The sequence below is a fragment of the Drosophila biarmipes genome, chromosome 3R (genome assembly GCF_025231255.1).
Source record: "Drosophila biarmipes strain raj3 chromosome 3R, RU_DBia_V1.1, whole genome shotgun sequence".
NCBI classification, from domain to species: domain Eukaryota; kingdom Metazoa; phylum Arthropoda; class Insecta; order Diptera; family Drosophilidae; genus Drosophila; species Drosophila biarmipes.
The window spans coordinates 32,088,284-32,103,841 of NC_066616.1; positions in this window are offsets into that span (position 1 = coordinate 32,088,284).

The window sequence follows — 15,558 nt, forward strand, 5'->3', positions numbered from 1 at the left end:
TGCAAAGCGCAACATTTTCCCTGTTTTTTCCCAACTTTCCGCAGCTCCGCTTTCACATGCAAAACATGTTTTCGCGCTCTCAAATTTATATTTCCAAAAATTGATAGAAAAGTTTTGCGGCCAGCGCATAATTAACACCCGACAAACGCGTTTTCCCCTGCCGCCCGATTTTCCCCTAATGTTTTTCGCATAAATTATACAAAATATTCTGCCCCGCGTTTCTTCAGTTTTATTGCGGCGACTTTGTGCCTTTTTTACCAAAGTCCAGTGAACGGTGAATCAACAGAACCGAAACCCAAAGCGAACCAAAACAGAATTAATTCATTAAAGAAATATGCAAAGCATTAAAAAACAACCAAAACAGCGGCGAGAAAAATGGGAAAAGTATCAGGAACTCGATGACGACGGGGTGTTGGCGAACAAAAAAAGATGAAATTTATGTTTTATTACTTAATGAACTTACCGCAAATTAAGCCAAGGGTGGACGAGGTTACGGGCCGAGGGAAAAGCCGAGGGCCGCAAGACGAGGCCGTGTCTTCAATTAATATGCAAAAAATGTCAACATGGACTGCCGCTCATCAAAGTGGCAGCAGGAAAATCGGAAAAGCCAGTGCGAGACACTTGAGACGCCGACAAGGAAGCGACTGGACTGCAAATTGGTAAGCAATTAATGGTGGCCATTTTTTAATTGAACACACGAGCGGGGAAGTGGATGGGTGGCTACCGGGCTATACTTTGCCCCCTTAAAATGGGATAAAAAAAGGGTTTAAGTTAAAAAAAACTTGAATATATTTCAGATAATTTGGAGGTCAAAATTAAGATATTTAAATTTAAAAAATCCCTAAGTTGTTCATCGAACCCAATAAATATATATATTTATCGTATGATATAAGAATCTTTAGTATGTAAATAGGATGGATTTCCTTTCATTAGCCAGAACTCGGTGGCCCTAAAAACTCTTTCATAAATTGCAGCTGATGCCAAAGCCGGCCATCATTTGCGGGTTAAATGTAGCTTGTGATTTGCCCAGATTTCAGCTCCACTAATGTGACACCCCCTCCAGTGGCAGACCTATCTCCCATACCCCCAGGATTTCCACAAAACGGGGGCGAACTTGAGCAAATCACCTCTAGAGCCATAAAAAAGCAGCGAGCGAATGGAAAATACAAATAAAAACCAGAGCCAGGCGAAAGCCGCCCAGCAAAACGAAAAAATAATGAACGCCCGGCTGTATCTCTCGGTTGGATTTTTATTTCTTGGAATAATCTAGCGAGCACACGACTAATCTTCGTTTAATTTCATTTGCGCCAAGCTAACCGAAATTGAAATAGTCCAGAAAGGAGCAGGACGTGGCGGGTGGAAATACCTCCATTTGCGCCACAAGGACAATGTAAGGACACTCGACGCGGAGTGCAACATTTCATTGGCTGCCGGGGGAGATCAAAAGTATGCGACACCGTGGCTTAATTCGATTTTAACCATTGCAGCCAGCCAATGGCGAATGCCAAAGGACGCGAGGTCCTTCCCACTGCCGCTGCCACTTCTAATTGAGGCGAGGGCGAAGGATGTCCCGGAGACGCTCTCCTCCTTGGGGCACATAAAATTAATCCGACGTGTGGCGCCGCTTCTTTGTCAGCGTCTTCAGCGATTTGAATTTAAATGTCGCTCTGCTTTTTTATTCGCCTCTTTGTACCGCCACTAAGCCAGGGAGCAGCGGAAAAAATATAAATAAAAAGAAGTCGAGTCAAGGAACCTTCGCGAATTGAATTAAACGTGTCCTTCCTCGCCTCCGCGCACGATTCTCCCTTTGAGGTGCGGACCAAGGGGGCTCATCATCATCGCCCGTCGAGTGTATTGAAAATTTTATCGCCTGGAATAATTAGGCGAATTAAGCACACAAATTAATTGCCTCTGGCATATGTGAGAGAAAAATACAAGGGAAAGTATCTAGAGTTCAAACTGATTTACTTTTATAGGCACAAAGCCCTGAAGCTCGGGAATTTACGACGGCTTTTTTCCAGCTGATAGAAGTGAGCTAATCACACTCGGAGACAGTTGTGCGAGGAGGAAGTGAGCCGAGTGAGCTCACTATCAACTGATGTCTAATTGATCTCGCTCATAGGGAACTTGGGGCCATGTACTTCCTCTGCTGACTAACAGTCTTCCATAATGATTCATTGGAGGAAGATACGCAAATTTTGGCTCTCCTAATGTATATTACTCGAATGCGGATGTTAGAGTGATAGTGAAAAAAACAACGTTTGATATCGCACTCTTTGTAGGATTATCGGTGTAAATGTCATCTCTATTCAATTACCTTAGTATCCTTACCACAACCTGGCTCTTTAGTGCATATATCACCCCGAAATCGTTTCAATTTATACCCGGCACTTTCCCTCTAATAATATGTCACTTAGGCAGCCTTGTCCAAGTTTTACTCAAGCTTGTCTGTACAATGTTACACTTCTGCCCCAATCCACTCGTCCATTTCCTTCAAAAACCCCAGAATTAGTGGAAACATATGCATCATGCTTGCAGGCAAACAAAAACATTTCATGCAAAAAGGTTTTTAATTTAAATTTCTTGACTTGACGTGTGGCATGTGCCGACGTTGTCGTCTTTGTCCCCCGATGTCTGAGTCTCAGTTTCAGTCTGAGTCTCCGAGTCCAAAGATCCCGGAGTCTGCCCTCGGATGTGGGCAGAAGGGCTCGGGGGGCGGAGAAGGCCGCAGGGCCAAAGAAACTACCCACATACTCGTGCGTACATTGGCCATGCACAATTGACGCTTACATTGTTCTCAAGAATTATTATGTGGTTCCCAGCATGTGTGCTCCTGGTCCCAGTTCCTGGTGGCCCACCCCGCAGCAACCTTATCGCTTCACCTACAGGCAGCAGCCCGAAATTGGTTACAATCTCACCCAAAAGAATGGCCGTTTTATCTGGGCCATCAAGTCCAACACACATGTGGCAGGCCCTCGACTCAAATTGAATCCCTCGGCGAGCTGAGGCGGAGGTGAGAGCGCTCCTTAACCCACTCAGCCACTTACCTCATCCCTGCTCGGGAAAGGAGCACTCCCATCACTGGGAAAAATTGAAAACTCCTCAAAAATACTTTAAAATCCCCAAAAAATAATAATAATAAATCTTTAAAAAGGTGAAGGAATATTATATGAATTTTTATTAATTATTTAAAGATATTTTTTATAAATAATATAGTATTGGAATTTATTTGAATAGTTTGTAATCTACGTTATTAGAGCATTCCCCATTAAATATTTTCATTCCACAACCGTTTTTCCCAGTGGATTACTGCCTTGCCTTGCGGTCTCCTCAAGGCAAGACAAATTTGCCCTAAGCCTTTGAGAGGCGACCACTGCCTTCCGGTTACTGGATAAGCCGGGCCAATTAATAAGGCTAGGAAAGCGGAGGCACACACATCTTTCTCGGGCCGTCGCTCATGTGTGACCCATAAATTTTCATTTTATTGGCCAAGGTGCGCCCGCTTTCCCAAAAACAGCCCCAAACTTTTAATTGTAATTAATTTCGAAACATTTCTCGCAGGCAGCGCGGGTGGTCCCGACTTTTAAGATTTGTCTGCCGATTTATATGCTGATTCGGTTTTGGATTTTTGTTTTCAAGTGCTGCCAAAGTAAACACCGTCGGACACGGCGCACTATTTTTGCCCAGCATTGAGACGCTGTGGAAGCAGATAATCAGTGGAAGTGCACAGGGAGAAATATAAATGAAAATGCTCAGAAATTTATAAAATTGAAAGCAGCAGCTTGATATTCAAAACAAATAAATTAAAGCATTTCAACTTTTTGGACGATTTTTAAATCGCTTGGTACAACATCAAAAAGTATGCAACATAATTTTTGCAATGGTTCCTATCTCGTTTTTTCAATTATACTTTTCGAGATATACTTAATCACTCTAAAATATTACTTTTAAATATATCAAACAATGATTTCCCACAAACATTCAATATAAATAATTTTTAAATGTTATGAAGTATTATTAGAAATTTTGTATTACCTAAATATTTTTCCTCGTGCAGTGAAATGTGAAATGCAAGGCAGCAATTCGCGGTTTTGCCCCAGTCTTTGGGGCTGACTGACGTTTTGTTTGCGTTGCAAAAAGCCAAACACCCTGGGTGGCCACTGAGAAGCGGGAAAGAGATATTTTTGAGGGGAAATCGGGGATCCTCGGCAGAATTGAAATGGTCCGGGGCCTCACCAGGTGATGTTGGCACTTGAACTTGATGCGGAATGAGGAATGTGGCCGCCAGGCTGACAAGGACACACATTCGGGTGACACTCGGCGACCGAGGTGAATGACAGCTGGATGAACAAATAGATATGGACAAAGTTGCAGGAAATTCCTCTGGCTTTTTTCTTTACGTTTTAACAGCACAAATACCTCCTGAAATTGGGTATCATATCTCTGCATTACTTCTCGGGACAGCAAAACTTGCCAGAAACTTTCAACCCTCGTATGCAAATGTCTTGCTTCTTTATCGGGCCACAAAGTTTCACATATCCCGCAGGACATAAAGGACATACAACGTTCAAATAACAGGATTATAAACTAAGAGCTCAAGGAACGGACAGCGCACAACGGACAACGGACAGAAAAGGCGACAAGTGCGTGCCGTGTGTTGGTGCACTCAAAAAAATATTTTAAAATTGTAAGCTTATAAAAGAAAATCTATAAAGGCATATTTAGGACTTATTTTAACTATAAACTAAAAAAATTAAAATAAAACTAAAGCTAAATTAAATTAAATATTTTGTTTAGCTTTCCCACATGATTTCTTGTTTTCAATGTAGGGAAGCTGCCCATTTCAGCTGGGACTCTGCTGAGACAAATTTCCTGGGCTCAAAGGTGTTGGCCACACCCCCAAGCTCTGCAGTAGCTACACCATTTTGAGACCCTTTACCAATTTATAAAATTTAACTGGCCGACATTCGAGCTCATTAAGGAACGAAACCATAGTTAGTCGTTAAACTATTAAGACTAATGAGGGTTGTCCCCCACTCGATGGCCCTGTTTCCCTCTCCGAAAACCGAACCCCGTCATTTATAGAAACGCAAATTTATCAGCCGCAGCTGAGGCCCTGAACCTGAGTATCAGAAACTGTATCTGAACCTCATCTGGCCGAGTCACGTAAGAAACGGCGCATGTGGGCGTTTCGTCATCGCTCCCCTTCTCACTCCGAGCTGCCGAATATGAATTTGAATCTGAATCAGAGCTCGATTCGTGGCCACCATCTCGGCGTCGTCATCACAAGGTGCCGCCCTGAAAAGTCAGGGTCTGAATCCGAGTGTTGAGCTAGCAGATTTCAGCACGTTTCGCATTTCGGGGGCTGTGTGTTTGTCTTGTGCTTTCCGCGAATCGCATTTTGGGTGGCCGAGAGCAGAAAGGTTCCCCTGTGGAAAATAAAATTGAAATCCAAATAAAAACAAAGCCAAAATTGGCAGACGGGGGAGCGTGACCTGTTGTTAAAAACGTTGTATCTGGATATCCTAACTACAGATAGGCAGTTCGTAAATATAGATACCTAGGATGTTAGGATTAGATAGATAGGATTATCAGTATTTCTCTGTCCCATTCTGACATTAAAATACATAATATGTGCCATAAGTAGCCCGATTTACCAAGTGCACCATCTTAAATCCGACACTCCCACATATCTTAACGTCAGCAAGTTTGACTTTTATTATTTGCCTTTCGCCGGTCGCGTCCTTGTCGGGCTATCACCTATCGAAAGCCAAGTCTTAACCGCAAAGTGTTAAAGTTCCTATATGGCTTACCTTCCCCGCAGATCCTATCCCCAAAAAGCAATTTGCGGACGTGCATGAAAAACTTTTACTGGCAGCAAATTGAAATTAATGTGAAGTTTCAGTAAAAGTGGCTTAAATGCACACACGGGCCGCATTTGGGGAATTGCTGCAGGACAGGACTTGGATGGGATGGAAAAGTTTCTCTCACTGGAGAGGGGGGGCGGGTATTCCGAGGGATACTTATGTTATTTTGAAATACTTAGACGCTCCCACACATATTCGAGATAGTTTTGCGCCCTTGGCAGTTGCTGAGCCGCCAAAGCTGTTGATTATAAGTTTCTTTTTCGGTTGGGACACCTTACACAACTGCTGCCGGATGATATGATATGGGGGTTCTTGGGAGTTCCGTTAGCCCATTACTTGTCATTGGATATGCCGGTTCCGATAGTATGTTATCATAAAAAGAGCATATTATCGGAATTAGAATAATTATTTCTTAATCGAAAAGTTAATGTTATCTTTATTATGTTATAAACCCTTTTATAGATTATTTTTAGCATCCAACTGTAGGTACAATATACTAAATTGCTGTTCGAAACTTACTGCTTTCTAAGAGTTACTTATCCGGTTCCCTAAGCCACACGCAATGGGTTAAGGGCGTCCTCTTCGATTTCTCAAGTTCCTTGCCTGAGGTTGAGCTAGCGATTTGTGAATTGCACTTCCTGTCGGTAAATAAGAGAAAACTATAAATTCCTAAAATGTTCGCCGCTCCTCGAGAGCAATTTGCATGCATGCGTGATGCTTTTCGGGCTTCCTTTCTTGGGCTGCCTTCTCGGAGGTGCTTCTACCCACTCGCATCCGAATGCAGAGCTCCATGTGTATCTGTATCTGCAAGTGAATCTGGCCTGGGTTCTGTGTGTTTGCCCTGGCATTTGTTGGTTTAACAGCAAAAGTTTGTCTTTCAAATCGAAAACTAGAAAAACGTTGCGTTTTATGCGAGTACCAGCAGTTCTGGCTTCTTCAAGGACCTTAAAGGCAATATCCTGCAGAGTTGCAGAGCAACTTTATTAATGTGTGTGTTTCTTTTTCCGCCAAGTGCCTGCCACTAAAGTTTGCCTTGGTTACTCAGATATATGGCTTTCGAATAGCCCCCTCAGGTGGGGGCTGCACCCTCACACCTACTTACATCCCCAATAAATGGCCCGATATCGAGCTCACTCAACTGATCCCAATTCGCTTCTCCCTCCTCTGCATCTATATTTGCATTTAATATTTGTTTGTTTGTTTGCCGTTCTGTGCAGCGCCCGGAATCCTTTGTGCGGCGTGTTTGTTTTAAGTGAATGATGCAAATTTGATGCTCTTATATAAGCGCAAAACTTTCGCACATGAACATGAATAGAAACTGAAGCCGGGAACTCGAGGCTGGGAGTTTCGAGAACGAATGGAGCATTGAGGAGATGCAAACTTTTATTGCGGACTAAAATGAACTTCCGCCCGGGCAATGGCAAGGAAGTTCATAATTTCAGCTGATTTGCGAAAACTTTTCGCCACATTCGCAGCTCCCCCGATCCGAGTGCGTGTAGATGGCTGCTATGGCTGGCATTGCACGCTCTTTTTGGCAGTTTAAAGGCAATTTGCCTGGCTTGGCTTAACTTGGCTCCACTTGGTTCCCAGCTCTTGGCCCTTGGTTCTTGGCTCACTTCGGTTCGGGGCTGTTGACGCTTGTTGACAAAGACATTTGCCGGGTCAATTCCAATTCAGCGCTTGTTTTTGCGCGCTCCATGCACCGAAAGAAAAGCCTGAGACAAACAAACCTGGTAAGTCTATCTTCACCCGAAGAACATCCGTATTTTCAAAGAACTCTAAATAATTGTTCTCCGTTCTTTTATATATCACTTAAATGTAGCACTTTTTTCACACAAATCTTTTCAATTTATTCAGTTTATTTTGAGTTAAATATTTTTCCTAGTGTCTCCTTGCTGGTCGTCATCGTTTGGCGCGGGACAAAACAGCAAACACGCCGAACGTTTGATTTGTTTACACAAAGGATGGCGGGTGGACTCGCGAGGAGGAGGGAGGAGCATCGGCAGCAGTGACCAGAAGGCGTAGGTACACACAGACTGCATCTGAGTATCCGAATAGCCGAGTATCTCACGGATGCGCAGCCCAAGCCCGACTCACGGATACATTTCTCGGCGGCATTTGGCCATGTGTCGGCCAAATGTTTGCCACGGCATGTGAAAAATCTACCTCCCTCCGCTCGGAGCTCGAAATTCCTCCAGCTCGTCTCTAAAAACTCTGCCCGTGAGGTGTGAATCCGCATGGAGCTGGAAACCGAGGCTGAATTTTCGACTTCGACCTCGCAAGGCAAACGGAAATCAAACGCAGACATTGCCGTCTCCGCATCCTTTGCCGCATTTTTATTTTAGGTACAAATTTCACACTTTGTTTATGCTCGAGCCCGCCTGCCGTGCGATCCTTCTGGTTCCGAAACCCCGAAAAACCCTCTTAGCCCCTCCTTTGTCCCGCATCTCGTGCCAATTTCACCAGGCGCACCGGCGCTTCCTAGCCGAAAAATCTGAATGGGCGTAAACGGCGCTCTGTTCCTGAACCTCCCACTCCTCTCCGCCCCTGAGTTATGAATTCACACATTTTCCGGCCACCACATGAATAGACGAGGGTCTTTAAAGGCCAATGAAGGCATTTAACACGTTTAGAAAAGATGGCCCGTGCTAACAGATTACTTTGCAGAAAAATATATGCCTTATGGGATGGATGTGCTGACTGATTTCACGTAGTGCTAAAGATAAAATCTGATAAGTTAATGTTTTTAATAACAGTAACCCAACGCTTTTCTGGATATCCGAGCCACTTGCGCTCTTAAAAAGTGTGGGAAAATTCTCCGTATCTGCAGTCTTGCAATCTCAATCTTTCAGCTTCCTCAGTGAACTCCATCGATCATTTAGAAGTGAGTCTGTGACCCAGTCTCTCCTCACCATTGGCACTTCCCGTTCATCTGGGGGTCCAAAGTCCGAGTTTCGTTTCTTTGGTATTTCACTCATTAATTAGACAAGATGCACCAAATGCAGCCATCGCGATCATTTGTCTTCATCAAAGATCCGTTGATAATGTCACTCGTGAGCTGCATTTTCATTTTTATTTCCAGCAGCAGTGCAAAATTTGTTTAGGCGCCAGCAAATGCATTAAGTTTTTCTAACCGATCGCTGGCGCCTTTTTCTAGTTAAACAATTAACATTATATGCGAAATGTGACAAGTGGCCGTCGCATACCTCAATTAGCAGGCGAAAGGGGAGGAGCTCCACCCCACCGCTGTTTCTATGCCATCCACAGACCCCCTAGCCCCCTTTTCAACCATTCCACCCACTCCACTGCTAATTACAACGGTTACAAAATATTAATGCAATTGCCAACGGCCGGCGGCTATTTTTAGACGCCAAATGACGACATATACAAAGTGTCAAGCGTTTCTTCGCGCTTCTGCACTGAGAAAAAGGAAATAACATTTTAATTTATTGGAGTTTGCTATAAGCTTAAAACCACACAGGTCACAAGTGTTTGAAACCACGCTTAAATATTATTTGAGGTGCTTGAAAGCATGCAACATTTCTATGAATTATTATAAAATAACTACTATACCCTGTTAATTGCATACTTCTAGACACCTAAGATTAAATTTCCATGTTTACCATAAAAACTAGCTTTAAAAAGGAAATACTTTAAGATCTTTTTTAATACCTTAAAGCATTTAAAAATAGCACGCTTTAAAAATATTTTTAGGTGTCCTTAAATCTTTAAAATGATTTGTTTTAGATGTTTGTTAAGTTTAAAATGTTTCCAGCCTAGCTAACTATCTTAAACCATTTCGGTTATATTAAGTACTTTGAGTCCACTTTATTTCTCAGTGTTAAAGTGTTTAATTAAAGCCAATCCAGTGGGCTGAGCTGCAGCTTTGCCAGGACAGGACGTTGACTTCTGGTCCGCTTGGACTGCTGCTGCTCCTTGCGAACTGAGACGCAGACCGTAGTACCATAGCACCGGAGTACCGAAGGGCATGTGAAGTGGCCGCTGTCGAATGGCAAAGTGTCGGGCGGAATGCGGCTCTTTTGGAGGAGCGACAGCGACACATTACACAACAGTCAATTAAAATTAATAACTTTCGCAGCGGCGGCAGCACGGATGAAAAAGTGAAGAGGCTGCAACATTGCAGCCACCGTCGCAGCTTCACATGTGTCACAGCAGCCCCAAAAACAGAAAAATGCAGCCGACAGATACGTTTTCTGCATCCAAAAACTCCATTCGCAGGCTTCAAAAAAGCACGAACACGCGTGTTTTCGCCTTTAAAAAATGAAGTTTTCACTCCCCTTTTTATTTTATTAATTTTGACGCGTCATTTTTATGAACTGCCGGCAAGAGAAAGTTGCAGAAAATAAAGCAAAAGAGTTCCCCAGGCCCCCAGTGGAAATAAAACAAACATGTGGCGGCTTATTGACGTTGAGCGCTTTATTAGGCCCCAGCGAAATGGAAAAATCAAGCAAGGCGATAAATCACAGGGCAGGCAAAATTATATCAAGTCGAAAGGTTCATATTGCAGGGAGGTGTTATCAGTACAATCAGTACCTCCAAGCATAATTTCATTACACTATTTTCTAAAGAAAACATTTAGTTTGCTTGGTATAGGGTTCGAATCACCAGTATGAAAAATAATTCAAAGCCTAACTTCTTCACTTCTTCAGTTGAACTTGCCTCTCTAAAATTATTTTACACCGATATACATTTATACATTCGTTCATCAGCTTCATTCAAAATTCATTTCAATGGGATTTATTTAATTTACTTATTTTATTTTCACACTTCTCAGCGCATCCCAATAGTTCCTATTAGATTACCCGCCCGTATGCCCTAATCCAATATGGAGCGCACTTCAATACCATTCCGATTGAGCCACTGTAAATAGGCGAGAACACAAAAAGCAGCTCGGTGAAAAACTGGCAGATGATGACTTTCGCTTGGTTTAACAAAATCCGTATTATTTACACCTCCGGCTACAAGGATGCCGGATCCGGAGCAACGGAGGCGTAAAAACAAGTTGGAAAACACGGGCGGCCGTGCAACAACTGCGACAATCACCCCGGACTGTTCGCATTTCAATCAATTAATCTAATTTAAATTTTCCCTTTTGTGGCGTACCCAGTGCTTTTTTTTTTTTTGCATTTTTCTACGGTTCTCCCTTTTTAAGCCACCACCATTAAACGAGTTCTTTTTCAATTCTGCATTATCATGCGCCGCCAGGTTGAGTGTCATTAGCGGATTCGAGTGGCTAGGGGTTGGCCCTGTAACTCGACAATCGGTTTACCTCTGCCCAAAAAAGAGCTTGAAAAAATTCAGAAAAAATCCAATTGAGTTATGCCAGGCCACCGAAGAAGCAGTTTCTGCTGCCCCCTCGAAAAAAGGAAAACTACTAAGGAAGGAAGTGCGCCTTAAATGCCTTTCAGTGTAGCCAAAGTGCAATGAGCCATTTCCTGCTCTTCGCCAGGAAAAAACCTGGCCATAAATGTTGAGCACAACCACAGACACGCCGACGAACCAATGTTTGGGACCCACGGAAGCTGCTCTCTAAAAAAGTGCAGACGAAACCAATCTGCTGCCCGCCCACTCGTTCAACTGACAGCAGGCGTGGCGCCCCCAATAAAAAATAGGTGAAAAACCTGCAAAAACTGTAACGTGTGCCAGCAGCAAGGATGCAGTCGATGCGTATCCATGCCACAGCCACTTTCCCATTCCCACTCCCCGAAGCCAAAGGATTCATCCACAGGAGCCGGCTGCAGGACATGCCATCTGTCAGCCGGCATTTGAGAAGCCAGCAGAACAAAAACAAAGTCAAAGGATTGTATATGCACAGAAAATATGGGAGCAATATGAGGGGGGAAACGCATCGAAACCTCGCTCGAGATACAATTGTATCTTTGAATTTCAAACTGATTTGTGTGCTCCTTCCTGGGGTAGTTTGCTTTGCTTGGAAATATAATTTCCATATTATAAATCTATATTCAATGATGCTTAGTTAGAGAACTAAGCAAATACTGTGTGTGTGTGTCGGCAGACCACCGGCAGAAAAATTTATTTTTTAGAATATTTGTACCTGTTTTTTTTAATTTATTTTTTTAAACGAATATATTTATCTGCAAGACTATTTAAAGAGGAGCTATATTTCCATTCTTAAATTCTATATCCTGTCTACTTGACTTTCCACTCGTTTTGGAATTCGCACACCTTGGACCTCTCATATCTCAGAGGGACGCGGAGTCCATCAGAATCGCGATATGGCAACAAATGTGCCCTAATGCAGGGCCAGGGAACCCGAGACTACCCTCGGCCTGCAACCTGGGGTCCTGGGGACCCGGGAGTCTCAATCTGAGGCACGAACAATTGAACAATTGCGAGGAAGGCAGAAGGATTAATGCTGGTCGCGCTGCATGCGCCGGGCATGCGTCCGCTATATCCTTTCCATATCCCATTTCAGCCGTTCCTCCCTGTTCGAAAGGTGTCGCTCCGAAAACCCCGTGTCGCTGTATCGCATCGCTTTGCAACCCCAAATTGCATTCGCTTCCCATTCTGCCCTACCGTCATCATTGGCAACTTTTCATTATGCTAAACCGTAAATGAAGAGGGTTGATGGGCGATTTCTGGCTGGGATTGCCGTGGGATGGGTGGGGGGAGGCGAGGTGGTGGTGCGCCAGGTAAGTCCATCCGAAGGTGGAACAAAATCCGAGCGGTGCAGAGGGGGTGCAGGGGGCACCGAGCGTGACAGATTAGCGCATTGCAAAATGCTGACATACGGGCGAAAGGGAACCGGAATTCGGCCGCCGTGGAAAGCTGTCCAAATGCGGGGCAATCTTGAATGCCAAACTAGTCATCAGGCCAGGTTGTGCCCCTGCTGAGTATGCCATTCCACACTAAAAAAAAATAAATGTTAAAATAATATTATTAAGTAAGAGCTCTTTCCACAGGACATTTTTACTACTTCTACATTTTTAGAAAATTTTAAAATTTAAGAATCAGAACCCAAAATATTTTAAAGGTTGAAATATTATATTAAATATATTATATAAAGAAAATTTTAAAGTAATAAAAATATTTTTCGAAGTGCCCTGACTTTCCTTGCATACTTTGCGGCAACTTGCGCACTTCCGGCACTTTGGCCAACATCCGCCGCCAACGTGCGTCGCCTCCGCTGGAAGGGCTTACCCACTTCCCCCGAAAACCCAAAGACACCATCCCAAAACATCCACATTCGCGATAAACAGAGATAGAGAGCGTCCAGCAGACGCGGGATATTTATTTACCTTTTGTATCAGACAGACAGGAGTGCATATGAAAATTATTTTTATTGCTTTTATACCCTGGACAGGACCTCAATAAGGGATCAACTGAAACGTTAGCCGAAAAAAACAGCATTTAATTTGAAGCGCCTAGTTTAACTGATTTATTTTTATTTATTCATTGGCTCTTAATAAGAATACTATTGTATTTCAAAGACGCAGATCGCATTAAAATAGTGGCACATCATCAGTTTCACATAAATAATACAGTTCTGAACATTATTCAAAATTATTAGCTGTCTGCTTTTTATCAACGAATTCCTTTTCTCTTGTGGGATTTGAAATTTTAAGTGCCCGCATTACCTATGTTTAATACTATGCGAAGTAGAGTCCCACACATTTATCAGAGTTTTGACTTCAAGAGGTTTTGCGTCAATCAAATTCTCCGGGGAACCGATAGGAAATATATAATTAAAAAAATAACAAGGGTGTGTAGATATTTTTAAATATATTTTCTGTATGACCTTGGTTTCCGCAGGTTAAATTCTTAGAAATAAATGTATTTTGAGATTAAAGGCTGATATAGAAAAATATATTTTTACTCATATCCATCCATAATGCTTATAATGTTTTCTCATACAATATAATAAAACAAACTAAATAACAATGTTGGGTAAGGAATATATTTGAAAATGAACACAATTCTGAAAACGATTTTTTCGGAATTTAATTTTATATTAGGGGTTCCTGCTTAAAACCACCAGGGTATCTTTGCAACGTCTCTTTGCCATTCGATCTGCACATTTTCCCCTCTATTTATCTTTTGTTTTTATTTTTGCAGCCCTTAAGTGGACAGCTCTGCAGTTGCTCCAGCGTTAATCATTAAATCTCGGCACGCACACATGGCCCGGCAGCGATAAAGGTGAAAAATAAAATCATCCGCACATATTTACAGGGGAATAAGGTGAAAAAGCTACCCCCGGATGAATGGATTCACTGGTTACAAGACTGCTTCCCACGCCAGCGATGACGACAGCACCCACGGCGAATCTCCTGCGCAATTTCGCAAATATATGAGTTTCGGGCTAAAAAAAAATAGAAAATCGCTTTTGGGCCAAGCCTAATGAGTAAACGTGGCGGCTGCCACTGGATGACGCACATGTTGTCGCCAGTTGTCCTTGACGCCCGCCTTTCCCGCTTTTCCACCCATCGATGAGGCTGATGATGATGATGACGGCGATTACTTACAACAAACTGAGGTAGCTGCAGGCCAAATGGCTAAATGAGGGCTGATCCTGGGCGAAAAACTACCCCGCAGCAGGGCTCTCTGATTTCGTCCCTTTCGCGATGATGTCAACAATGCGATCTCGATTCCAGTTCCTGCTGCAATTGAGGTGAAAGAACAACAGCAGCAGCCGAAAGGTGGAAGCCCTAGCCTCTCCTCATCCCTGAAAACCCCCAGGCCTGCGTTCCATGTGCACATGTGACTGACTTTTGTCTTCTGTCTGACTGCCAACCAAAGAATTCACCACCAATCACGGAAAAAAGGTGACTGAAACTTGTTTTTTCGCCCGTTTGCTGGTTGCTGGCAAGGTACAGTGGAAAATATTTGATATAAAAATGCATTCAACGTACATATAAAAAGGTTTAGGGTATAAAGATTGCGCTGCCAAGTATGCTAGAGAGACTATCAAGAGATCGCCCCCAAACACGACGAGCTTTTGCCGGTATTACAGCGTTGGTCCACATGTTTTTAACACTTTACTGTTTACAGTACACTTACACTTAAGCAACAACTTTTGAAGTTATTGTCATTAATTTAATAAAAATTTCATTAGTTTATTCCCACTGTGCTCAGCCTGAATTTGCTTTGATTTTGCTGCTCGATTGCTCCGCTCGCGCGTCCTGGATTTTCCTTTGTCCTGTGGTAGGTCGCCAGACGCGTGCCGCAATCCCGGTTCCCTCTGCTCCGTGGATAATTTTTTTGTACTTTTATTATTGTGCTTTTTGGGCGAGCGTTCATTTGCTTATTTGTTTGTTCACTTTGTCCGCTGATGCGGCCGCATCAAGGTAAACTTCGGTTGCCGAGCGTGTCCTGATCCTTTGGCTGTTTGTTATTGTTTTCATTGAACGGGCTGCCGGCGGCCAATGGGATTTATTATTATTTCTGTACTTTAAATATTGTTTCGCCATTGGAGAGGAGCAGCAGCAATTTCGTTTCTGCATTTTTATTAGCTTTCACGAGATTCGAGACTCCTGGGCAAAGAGTGTTTAACCTTTTAGCAGCTAATGTTACGTCTGTTTGAAGGACGTGTCCTCCAACCTTTTCCAAACTGAACTCAAGTATTTGCTCAGCTGAGCGTGAGTTGTGTGACGTGTGCCCTAGTATCTGTTTCAGTTTTCGTTAATTTCCCTCGAACGCAAAGCAAACAGTT